We start from the raw sequence: 12830 nt of genomic DNA on the forward strand, positions 1-12830 counted from the left end.
TAGTGGGATGAACGGCACCTTGTGTGTTAAAGGGAGATACTAGAAGCTCAGTATTTGTGTTTACCTGATTAGGAGCTTTTGTTCTGCTTTAATACAGATTGCCTTCAGAGAAGTGAACTAAAAAGAATCCCAGCCAGCTTGCAGAATTGGAGAGTGACTCTCTCCAGAAAAGTAAATACAATTTCTGACTTAATCTGCTAGAACTTCTCTGAAAAGTGAATATAGCCACTATTTCCCATTACCATTAAAGTAGTACAGTTTTGAACATTTCTATGCATTTTTATATTAGATGCAATTTAAAACTGAAGAGAAATAGAAGAGACTGCTCTGAATAACCTCCTACTGTATCTTTATTTGAAATGGTATGCAAAACGTCTTTGGTTTTATTCCATATTAGTAAGAATGTAGCAAGACAATTCTCTAAAACAGCTTAGTAGTTTGCCTTTCCCTGCAGACAATATAGTGTTGAATGTGCCGAACACAGTTCATTTATTTATGTGTTGTTCCAAATAATGACACCAGCTTACCTACCAAATGACACTTGTGCTGCTACAGAATTGCAGGTGTTGGTGTGGGCATTCTTCCTTCAACAAACCGACCTCTTCTCCTGGGCTTTTGGCACACTTCGGTGGTCTCAGGTTTAGTGCTTACACTTCTGTGCCAGACTTTGTAATGAGGGCTGGAAGTATGAAATCTCTGGTATCACATTTCCTGATATATATATATTTTTTGTCTTGTTTGACTACACATTCTACATAGAAGATATATGTTTTACATAAAAAAAAATGAGCTTACATAAAAAAACGAGCACAGAAGTAGCGTACAGATTTTTAAAAGTTATCCAGAAACTTTTCAGAAACAATTCAGTTGCCTTGAACTGATTGCAGCCCCCTCCCCCCCCACCCCCCCAACCATAATTACTTCTAGATTTATTAGCTGATTCTTTGTGTTAATCAGCTGGTCCATAGAGTACCGGAAGCTGTACTACGGGCTACATAGTTACTATTTTTATTACTTACATTAAAAAAAAATAATAAAAGAATTAGACCATTTCCATTATTACTTCGGTAATATTTCATTTATAAATACCTTGGAAAAGGACTAATACTTGCATTTTAGATGTGAGTGTTAAGTTACTGTTTCTTGTGCCATGACAAAGAATGAGGATAGAAAAAACTTGATTTTTTTTTTTTTTAAATCAGGAGGGGTGGGGAGAATCAGCTATGTGAAAATGAAAAATAAGATGTTTATGTATTCACTCCTTTCTCCTTCGACCTCAATACTAAATGAAGATCTAAGGAATGCCAGCTTTTAAAATGCATTATTTAGAAAGCTGAGAGTGAAGACTGAATGTATTTCAATGCATTTGACCTGTAGGTTATCTTTAAAACAGAATATAAAAAAAAGATTCACCAGTGTGTCTGTGGATAACTTGCCTGTTCTAGAAAATTTATTATTGTTCTCTAATGGTCCTCCAGTTGCTGCCTCTGGCTTTGGATAGCCTGAGATAGTTATAGTCATGAAAATAGTATAGCTGCAACTGTTTTACAATTCTCAGTAAAGCCTACGCTGCCAAGAGCTTGCTGTGATGAAAGTTTCACAATCATTAAGCTGTTTCTAATGTTCATGTAACTGTGGTTTTTTTATTGTTCTGTAAGTCTCACGTTCCAAAAATGGACAAAATGGATTTTGCTTTGTCTTGTAAGAAATTCCTTTATTTTTTAATAAATAAAAATCCAGTGATGGTTGAGTTTCTTTGCTTAGTAAAGATTTTTTCAAATGTGATTTTAAAAGTACAGGTTTATTTTATTTATGATTCTAGGTTCTTGTTTTAAATGATAAAAGCCAAAACTTTCTATATTTCTCAAACTTACAAATCACACTCAGAATATATATTTTTATATATGCCGTAGCATTCCTACTGTTTCCTTCCGCTTCCCCTAGAGCAATACATTTGCAGATGTATTTGCAGATCTGTCATCCCCAGTTGTAAAGGTCTTCGCAGTTAGGAGGGAAGTATTGTAGAATTTGGTTTCAAAGTCTTAATATTATGTTCACCATGGATGTCTTACGGATGTCACCTTTTACTTTTTAGAGAGGATTTTCAAAACAATTTTGTATTATTTTACCTTTCAGCTTTCTGTAAATTTTAAATATACTTCAACTCATGTAATAGTACAAGTATACTGTTCTTGAGAGGAATACATTTTTTGAAATGAGCTTCATTTGTAATCAAAGGTTAAATCTACACCCCAGGAAAATATTTGGTTTGATTTGCAAAGTCTTGTCTAACTTCCAGATTAGAATAGATTTGGGCAAACCGGTGTGTAGAATAATCAGCTGAGGTAGGTTTAGCAAATAGTATGAAAGATTCATGGCTTATTTTAATGGTGCACCCAACTCTTCTTTCTTACCTGAGCACTCTTGGCTGGGAGAAGGTTCCCTGCGCAGTAATGGCAGCAGTCCTCGCTGAGCTCAGATGAACGATCTAGCTGAACGCTCGTGTTGTGGCACTGTAAAGGACTGTCTGTTTCAATAGGCAGGACAACTAAATGCTTTCAGAAGTGCATCCCTTAGCCATGGTTTGTAGTCAGCATGTCCCTGAAACGCATACACACATACAAGCTGAGGGATGAGGAGGACTAAATATACTTGGGCCTACCCGATGTACTTTTATCATTTTTTATTTTGTTTTTTCTTTCTTTCTTTTTTATTATTATTCCTTTTCTCTGCTCCTTTTATCTCACTCCCTGAAGTAACTGTGAGTATGGTAACGAAGAACATTAATCCTTTATAACTTTAGTGTCATGACCTGTGATCTTGTCAGATCTTGCAAGATAAGCAACCTTGGGGCTGATCTGTAGTTAGAGATCAACAAGATGAAACAACAAAAAAGAAAATCTGAAAATTGGCTCTTGTCTTCTTAAGCTTTCATTTATTTATTTATTTATTTTCCCAGCAGATGCTGTTTTGGTATGTTTCTTAAATTTATCTTTTGAGGGGGCATTGTTTTGAAAGTAAAAATCAAGAAAATACCATCCATCACTGAGTTCTTGGACACACAGTAATTACAACATCAATTTTCTTGTTTTCTTGTTGTATAGTGGATGCAGCTTTTACAAAAGCACTTAGCACACGCAAGCACTACTTAGCATGCAACAGTGATTGTAATTCAAAGTTTACTTCTTGCTATAGCTACAAATGCAGCATCTTTATATGAGGTTGAGTATTAAATAAAGCAAGCCATACACTTCATTTTTGGTTTTAAAGGATGCTGCAGTATGGCTGAGGTCAGTGTTATCCATTGTACTTCTAATGTTGAAATAATGTGCTGCTCTTGGAGTTATTTTTCTATACCATTAAACAATGAGAAAGCTGTAAAGAAGTTCAGAACTTGGGAGCTCTACATCCCTTACCTGTGTAGAAAAGATGGACATTAAAATGGTTACCAAAGCCAGATTAATCCAAAATTGAATGATTTGGGTGGTTATTAATAGATTGATCTAGCTCATTGTCATGTCACCTCCTACGGCAGCCTGTAGAAGAGCATCAGGTGTCACTTCGGGTGGGACTCTCCTCACCTCTGGAGAGACCTGCACTCACATGTCTTCCTTATCCACGTGGGATGTCATAGAACCATGGAATCATTAAGGTTGGAAGAGATCTCCAAGATCATCTGGTCCAACCATCTCCCTTCTACCAATGTCACCCACTAAACCATGTCCCTAAGCACCACGTCCAACCTTTCCAGAGGGCATTGAACAGCCTTTGATAAATGGTTTTTCTTTCATTAATTTCTCCAATTGCATTCCTTTTAATATCCATTGAACATTAACTTTTAACGTCTCTCAATTTCTCTGGCGGAGTTCCAATGTTTAATTACTGATTGTGCGAACAACTACTGCATTTTATTATGATTAGTGATATCCCTAGGCTCCTACTTAGGTGTGTATTGAAGTAAGTTATCAAATCTGATATGGGTTCTTACGAAAGACCTTTCTGTATGTCTCCTTCTTAGCCCAGATTAAGAAAAAAAATATGGAAGATTACCCAGGGATGCGGCATGCATTTTCTTTTTCTGATCAATTTTGAGACTGTTGTGTGAATTTTGCAAAAGAAACAATCTTTTAAGTTCTCTAATCATTACCGCCAATTAATACGATCTTCAGGGTTGTCAACCTTTGATCAAGTCACAATTAAAAAAAAATTAAACTAGGCAGTTTTTTTTTTCCTGTTAGAAATCTAAAGAATGTGAAATACCTTTGAAAGCATATCAGCTAAGCTACTTCTAACTTTAGGTTCCCTTCACTTGGCTAAAACTCAAATTTTGGTTTCAGTGTGGGCTGAACTCTGCCTGTGACTTGTGCAGACCCTCTGTGATACCTAGGTGCTGTAACGCTGGCAAGTTGGCTTTCTGCGTTAGCTCTCAAAGTCTGATCTAAATCTTTCCCTCAGTTTGATTTCAAAGTTGTTTTTCTGCCTGACGTATTTACAGGGAAAGACGACTTTCATCTGTCTTCATGAATTATGCAGACCGCTGAGTTATCATACAAAGGTGGGAAAGGCTTCATGTTCAAAGGCTTTACTGGAGTCACATGCTATCACTCTCCCTGGAAAATAATAATTAAAATTTTTGATGTGATTTTTAATGCGATGAAAAGCTGGAAGGGAGGAGATCAAGAAGTGCAGCTCCAGAGGGGGAAAGGGCTGCACAGGCCACCAGTGCAGGCAGTAAGGGCTGTTAGACAGTCGTGAAGCTGGCACTGCCGATGACTTGTTGAGTGCACACACTACCTTTGTTACCCCTCACCTGGAAGACATGATGAAGTTTGCTTTTTTGGCTAAAAGTGCATAGGCAGTGAACTTAGTGTCATAAGGCAAAGTTTTCATACAGTCCTCTATTATATGTTATTAGTTGTGCCTATTCTCGATTGTGCAGTCCTTTTATACTTACAGTTAGGAGCATGTATTTTTTATTTTATGCCTTCTGTTAGCTGAGTGAATTCCTAATTTTATCCTTCTGGTATCCTGTACTGGTAGCCTAAGAGGATTTTAAATTAAGATTTCCAAGTGGGATCGTACAACTTTAGAAATGAGGTACTTGGCTTTTGTAGGAGAATCTTCAAGCATCTTTGAAACACTCAGCCTGTTTTAGAAACAGCTCAGGGATTTATATGTTGGGAGGAATGTTAAATGTGCTTTTTGTCCTTCTGTGTCACAAAGACATTGGGATGTATAAATGCAGCATTTTTAACCAGCTACCTAGTTAGTATTTTATAGTTGGCAGCAAACTGTCGTATAATTTATAATTATAAACTGTTACAATTTCAGTAATTCTGTAATTTCTCATTGTATGTATGATATGCTGAAGTATATGTTATTTAAACAGTTCTGAGTTAAAATTGTCAAGGATCTTGTTAATCATAATACTAATTTTATCACTGTACAATAAGATTAGTTTATAAAATATCTAGTAATGTGGAAAGTTAAAAAGAGACATTGGGTTCCTGCTAAATTGCTAAATATCGATGTATACATAGTAGTTGGTGTAGATGAAAATGCCAACACTTAAGTATGACTAAAGCTGCTTCCAGTTGTATGATTAAGTACCTTCTATTTAAGGTCACATAATATTTTAGTAACATAGAAATAGCACCACACATGACTACACTGTTTCAGTTTATATTGCTTGTCTTTTTAATTTCCTTTTCTAATACTCGAGTATTTGGGATACAGATTTTACATTACTTATAAATGGGAAAATTATATAAATTATAAAATAATATAAATGGGAAATTTACAAGTATCTCATGGCACCAGCAAGAGCATTTGTGTTCCCAAATTTATCTGTGAAAACAGGGAATGATTTTGCTGCATTATACCGTACTTTCTTTAAGCACAGGAATTTGCAGAGTGATTCGAATCTATGAAATTTTTGAAGAAGAAAAGTGAGCTTTTGTCAATGAAGGTAAACTAATGTTAAGATCAGGGTTTTTTTATTTTTTATTTTTATTTTAGTGGCTATAAGCATGCCCAAGCAGTTTAGCTAGGGGTTGGGGGATGTGCAGAGTTGCTACTGTTTTGTTTTTGTTTTTTAAACAAACTTTAAAATAAATCTGATGGTTTTCAGGACACGGTGATGCTCCAGGTTTCTGACAACAGGGTGACACAGGACTTGCAAGGAATGCTGGTGGTAGCTTTCACTGGGAGCATGAGCATATCATCAGGCAATTTGTGTTAATTCTTATATTTCCAGCATTACAATGACTTTGTGTTTCCAGCGTTACAATGACTTCATGACAATTATGTGGCTGTTTAGCCATGCCCACATAGCAGGTTTCAATTTATGAGTAGAATAAATGAAAGCAAAATGATCAGCAGTCCTGATCATTCAAGCTGAGGCTTTACACTGAGTGTGTAGGTTTGCACTAAAGCTTTTTATGTTCTCACCAAACTGAATGGGAATTTTACACATTGTTTTCTCTATCGTAAATAAAGTCCGAATGAAACACCAGGGGCACCATTGCAGTTGGTTGATAACAGTAAGCAGAATGCTGAGCACAGGTCAGAGGTAGTACATGAATGTACAAATCTGCACATGTCCTTCACTGCAATCTGTACTGCAACAGTCAGTACGTACCAGTGCAGCCAGTCCCAGTCGTGCACTTGTGTAAACAGGGTTCTTCTAGACAAGATGAAAATGTATTTTCTCACTGCCTGTTCATTTATAACCGAAGGAAGACATGGTAAGAACAGAACATGTTCCTTTCAGGTGCTGCTGCTGTAATCATACAGCCATCTTGGGGTTTGTCCAGCTAGGGAAGACTAAAGTATGGTTTTCTTCAGCTCTTTTTAGCATGTGCTGTGAACTCGTGACAGTCTCATGTCAGTTGTGGGTAGTCAAAATGATGAAATTAGCTGAACTTGACTATTTGTCAGAGACTGTAATTTTGTTTGTTCTGCTAGGTTAAAGGAGTGACACGATGCATAGGCCACTGAGCATGGTGTGATTTAGAATGTAAAATGTACTTCTCTGATTATAAAGCTGCCCTGCTGTCACAGGTTAGGAGCGTTTCTCACTGCATTTCTGGTTTAGGTTGTGTGAATCTAACAACAGGGCCGAGTTATCTTTAGTTTTGAATTGGATACTCATTATTGCACCCAAATCAAATGATGAAATCTAATGCTCTGTCTTACTGCCGAAGTTGAATAGAATAAAACGAGAATAGCTCTTTAGGTATTTGCTAGTCTCCTAAGTGTTACTGTATAGCTGGTGACTTAGGTGTGTATTATAATAACATGCTAGCAAAATGCATGGAGTTACAAAATGAAAGCAGATGTATATTGGTGTGTGCAACATTTTGAAAATCTGAATATAAATGAATCCTAGGCAATAAAATTGTGAAAGTTGCACAGATTTCGGTATAATTTTGTTGTCTATAATTTCATGTCAACTGAAGTGACAGTTGCTGAATCAGATGCGCAGTATAGAAGTGCTGGGGCAGGTGGAGGGGGAGAAAAAACCTTTCCCATGAATAAAACATCTTTGATTAATGGCTGAACGTTGTCTAGTGAAGTCTCCTGTACAAGCTTTTTACTGCCCTGTTTTTCCCATAGGCAGAGATGCAATAGTGCTCCATCAAGGCCTTATATCAATCCTACTACATCAAATTCACTCCAGACAATGGAGATGCAGTCCAGGTTGTCATATTTACTCAAATGGTGCCACTTGAAAACAGGCAGGCCAGAACTGACTTTATTCTTGTTCCTTTTAATATTAACTTACTAGAGTAAGATTTGAATAACAGAACAAGTTGAGCAGTGGAGGGTTGCCACCTTCAAAAGAAGAGGGCATGCCTGCCTCTCTGAAAACGAGAGGGAAGTCAAGGATTCAGGGCATTATCAAGTTTTAAAGGAAATCTCATAAGGTACTGGTGTTATGTCATAGCTGGGAATAATGGTTTGCTGTCATAGGAAATATTTTGAATGAAATTAATATTGCATTTAGCTGTATTAAAACAGTTTTATTGACAGCTATTTCACGGGAAAGTTGAAAAATTGATCTTTTTTTTTTACAAATGCTAATGATTATTTTTTGAATTTTACAGAAAATAAGTTTTTCATGGCAATAAATATCCAATTGATTTACTTGATAAATGCCAACAGTATAAGGAAATGAAATCACAATTGAGAACCTGCTCAGTGTGTCCCTGAATCTTCTCTAGTGAGGTATCCTGTTCTAGAGACCTGCAGAAGGAACAGGTAAAAAGTACAGACACATTTAATTTGCTTGTGAAACGGTGTGTGCAAGCAAGCTGAAGTATGTTGAAAGAAACTTAAGCAGCTGTGCTGGACTTATAATAATACTGGAAGCCAATGAGCAATCCCTACCTCAGGTAGCTATGGCCTGTATACTATTCTGATATGAAAAGTGGTTTCTGCTTGGGTCTCACTCCCCTTGCCTATTTACTGTAGTTCTGTGGGCTCTCCTGATGAGGTGCTTGTGATCCTAAAGTGATACACTGTGGTTCTGCACTGCTTCTCAAATGTGCATATCTAGCAAAACTCCCATCTGAAAATGTATTGGTGGAAGTTCAGTTTGAAAGATCTTGTTTTGAAAGATTCAGGTTTTGGTTTAGTTTCCAGGAGGTATACAAGATGCCTTGATGCAAATACTGACTTTTATTTTGGGAAAAATTCCAAAGTCTCTGCATAAATTTGCTGTGTTCAAATCTTAAAAATTGTTTGCTAGGATGCTGAGGAAGGAAGGTCACTCTTGGGCATAATCCCAGCTAAAGTAAAAATTTTGCATTGGAATGAATATTCACAAACATGGTTTTGAAGCTTAGTTTGCTTGTAGGGTTTAGTGTAAATAAAACCACTGAAAAGTAGGAAAAGGTGGAAAACTCCAAAATGTATTTGGGAAAGAAAAAGTAATGATGAATACAAATAGCCTTTAGATGAGCAAAGAGAAATGCCAGATTAGAAAAGCCCAAATGCAAATAACGCGTTAATTATTTTGTTTCTGACAAGATAAAAGAGGAAAATGAAGCTGACTAATTAAGGAAGAGAATAAATTCTGCTGGTACTAAGGGATAATTCAGGAAGTGGTAAATGATAGAAATTGAATTCTTCATCTCAGGTTTAATTTAGTATCAGATTTACATCTCAGATTCAGCATGTGGTTTTGTGTCATGTTCCTGAGGAATGTTCTTACCAAAATATCACTCATTAGGAAAAAAAAAACACCACCATTGTCATCTTGTTGAAATCTGAGGTCTTTTGTCCAAGATAAGAAAAAAGGCACGTAAAGCTTTTTGTTGAAAATTGACTTTTGTGTTTGAAACAGACACTGTAATGTTTTAGGGCAATCTCAAGCCAGATTTTTCATATTCATGCTAGTTGTCATGAATGCCTAACTTATACTGCCTTTTCCATGTTACACCTTAGAAAATCTTCACTAAACTGCCTTAATACGTTTGTTCTGAAGTGTGGGACTGCATGCTTCATAGGGGTGTTTGGGACAATGGCAACAAGGTGCTTCTGCCATTGTACATGTCTTAGGAATTTCAAAACTGAAGCTTGGGATGTGTTTATTGGAATCGCTCTGGCAGTTTGTTGTTCTAGGCTTCAGCCATGTTTAAAACTAAATTTTTCATTTTGTTGGCATGAATACTTTGAAATTTCACAAGGTCATATTTTCAGTGGAAGGACTGCTCTAGGAAAAAATATTTACCCAAGCAACAATTTTTGTGAAAATGGAAACGAAAAACTTCACTGAGTCCAGTCACCTGCTGCTATCGTTTTCACATTATTCTTTAATTTCTTGCCAAACAGATGTGTTTTCTCTCCTTTTAGTGGGAAGTTTTTTTTCTGATGACTGAGAATCTCTTCTGTCTTGCCTAAGTACACTCTGTGTATATTTTATACCTGTATATTTTGTGCACGCTTTGGTTTATCTTTAATTTTCCTGTCCGTGGTAATCTACTACAAAAGTATCTGTACGTAGCAGATAGTCCATCTCAGGCTTCATTCTTGCTAATCTAAACCAGCCAAACTCTTTAGGCCTCTCTTGGAAAAGCAGGCTTTCCATTTCTCTAATGATTCAGCTGGCCTTTCTGCCCCTAGTCCCGTTTCGATTAATCTTTCCTACGTGCCTGTCCTTGTCCGCGCCACTCTCGGTGTGATCTCATCAGTGCCGAGCACAGCACCGATAACGTGCTGCTGATACTTTTCAGAAAGCACTCCTCTTTCTTTTGTTATCATGGAAGAAAAAGAATACAAGGCAAACTGCTCCTGAAGGCTTTGGATGAAAAGTTGCCTTACACAAAACACAGTGCAAAAACAAATGTATCAGTTAGTAGGAAGAGCAATTGCAGAGTTAATCTTGAACAGAAGGAAGGATGCAGGGAAGTAAAGCAGTGAAGTTTTCAGCTAGCTGTTTTGCATATAGTAGAGACTGAAGCTGAAAGTGTTCAGCAAGGAGCTTCCACTTCATGTGACATAAAAAGTAAAAAGGCTGGTCCAAAGCCAGTTCATTTTTCCTTGTTTACCATGGAAAAATACTGGAAGTTAAATGAGATGATTTGGAATCAGGTACGAGGCGTGCAAAATTATCTCTTTCCAAAAAATGGTCAGTATGAACTCATCATGGGAATCTTCCTTGGGATTCAAAACTGTCTTCAGTGCAACCAGGCATGTGAGAATATAGATAATGAATGTGAGAGTAAATAACACTAGATGCTGTGATGACACCATTTAAGTCGGTAGCAAACCCTAGACAAAACATCTAAGCTGTTTGTGTATTTCGATCACAGCTCAAAAATTACGAATCAAAAAGATTTAGCTGAAAACCACTAAAAAACAAGTGAGGCTTGAAAAAAAAAGCAATAGTAGCAAGATAGGAAATAACAGCTCGGCTCAAGGATAGACAAGTGGATGTTACTTCAGAGGCAGGGGAAAAACGTACAAATACTGATCGGCATAGCAAAGTGGCGTGGGAGTGTTACAACTTTCTTATAATGTAGGATTTGCCATTATGACTGAGGGACGGCGTAGAGGTGATATTCCCCTGGGAAGATGGAACAGTGTGTTTGGGTCTGTGCCTTCTGCAGGAGAGAAGGAGCGCTAACAGCCTTCAGGTGGCCTGAGATGTTTGCTGCCAGCAGGCTGGCAGCGAGGGGATTAGCCAGCTGGGCAGGTGCCCGTCTCTGGCTTTTGTTACTAACTGGCTCTGCCAGCAAGCTCTCAGGAGCAGCTCCTGCTGGTACCGTCCCTTCCCAAGTCCTCTGTTCAGTGCTCCCAGGAGGAAGAAGCTTGAAAGAATGTCTAAATGTCCCTTTTATTTCCCCCAGGCAAAACCAAACCTGGGAGCAGGAGGCTGATAAGAGGTATTTAATATTTGTTTGTTTGTTTTTGGATTGCTCCCTCCCTTTCTCCAAAGCCATTGAGCCTGCTTATCTTTTAAAACTGTTTTGTTTGAAATCTCTTTTCATTTTAGCAGCTTGTGGGGCTATGAATTAAACCTAAGATTGTTAAGAATGTACAACTAATACAAAAGAGCTATTTTTTTTGTCTTTCTCTCATTTCTTGCTTGTTCATTTAGTTCCTTCAAGTTCCCAGTACAATACTCAGTTTAGTGTCTAAAGACATAGCACTGATCTACCCATCAGGGTTTCGAGATTAATTATTCTCAGGAGTTGTGGAACAGAAAGCACGCGTGGCATAACTCCTTTTTATGTTTATTCATTTTGCAAATTGCTGCTCTTAGTCTTTCTTTGGCCTCTGTCTCTTTGCGTATAATCATCCAGAGGGTATATTTCTTTGTGTTGTTGTCCCATGGACACAACTCCAGCTTTTTGTAGGATTCCTTCACAGTTGTTCATGCAGTGCGTGGAGGGGAACTGGATGTGATGTGAAAAATTCATCGGAAAGTTTTGAGTTTCTCAATGTTTGAAGTCTGGAACAAATGCATAGATCTTAAGGCAAGAAAAACCATCATGTCCAACTGCATCCTGAGCCCAGATGCAGAATTTCGTCATGATAAATTTGAGCTCCAAAAAGATACAGATGAATCTCAGTCATCTTCACTGTTATTAATATTAATTTCTCTGCAGTTTTGAACAGGTTTATGTACAGTCTAGATTGATAGTGCTTTCTTGTTATGTCTGAATTTGAGTTGTGTGTGCCAATCAGAATATAAAAAGCTGCAGAGACACAGTCAGGTCACCTATTGCTCAACAATCCTAACAGCAAAATACAGAGAAAGGCATCAAAAAAGCACTTTTGCTTGCCTTTGCGAGCTTAATTGACAAACTGTCTCACACATAGCTTAGAGTCATCATAAGAGGAAAAGACGCCAGATGGTCTGATAAGAAAATAATCTTGTGAGGTGGCCACAGATGAATTTGCAGAGGTATGGCAAAGAACCTTTGGGAGGAAAGGGATTTTCTTTTCTTTTTGGCCACCCTAAGCAAACAGTGTAGTGTATAGTGAATTTTCTAGAGGGGGGTTGTTACAGCAGAGGTGGCTGTTCACAATGCATTGCAAATGCCTACTTAATAAACTAGTAATACACTAGCGAGTGTTTATGTGACAGGTGTGGTTCCTGTCAGAATGAATTCATCGAAATAAATAATTCTGAAAACCACTGCCTTTTAGTGGGAATTGTTTACCACTAAATAATACCTTTAGTGGTACGTATAATTTCCATCCTAAAAATATCATGAGCTGTTTATTATATTTCTCCTTATTTCCTTTTTATGCTGTTTAACGTGCATGAGAGTAAAAGAGGAAAGGAAATTACCCTTAATTCACCAGGTTTTAGTTGC

General features: G+C 37.3%; 1 protein-coding gene across 30 annotated transcripts in view; it reads left to right on the top strand.

The window, feature by feature from the left end:
• MARCHF1 (membrane associated ring-CH-type finger 1) overlaps positions 1-12830 on the top strand; it is a 239566-nt gene that overhangs the window by 152055 nt on the left and 74681 nt on the right. The window contains exons 1-2 of one of the 30 annotated variants that reach the window (XM_083834620.1): positions 10230-11266; positions 11355-11390. The exons of 28 other annotated variants lie outside the window; for them this stretch is intronic. The gene's annotated coding sequence lies outside the window, so the exon portion shown is untranslated. Of the gene's footprint in view, positions 1-10229; positions 11391-12830 lie in introns of those variants that run through there. One more of the 30 variants, XM_083834619.1, reaches the window with a different exon arrangement.

This window comes from Anser anser, assembly GCF_964211835.1.
Source record: "Anser anser genome assembly, chromosome: 4".
Classification (NCBI taxonomy): Eukaryota; Metazoa; Chordata; class Aves; order Anseriformes; family Anatidae; genus Anser; species Anser anser.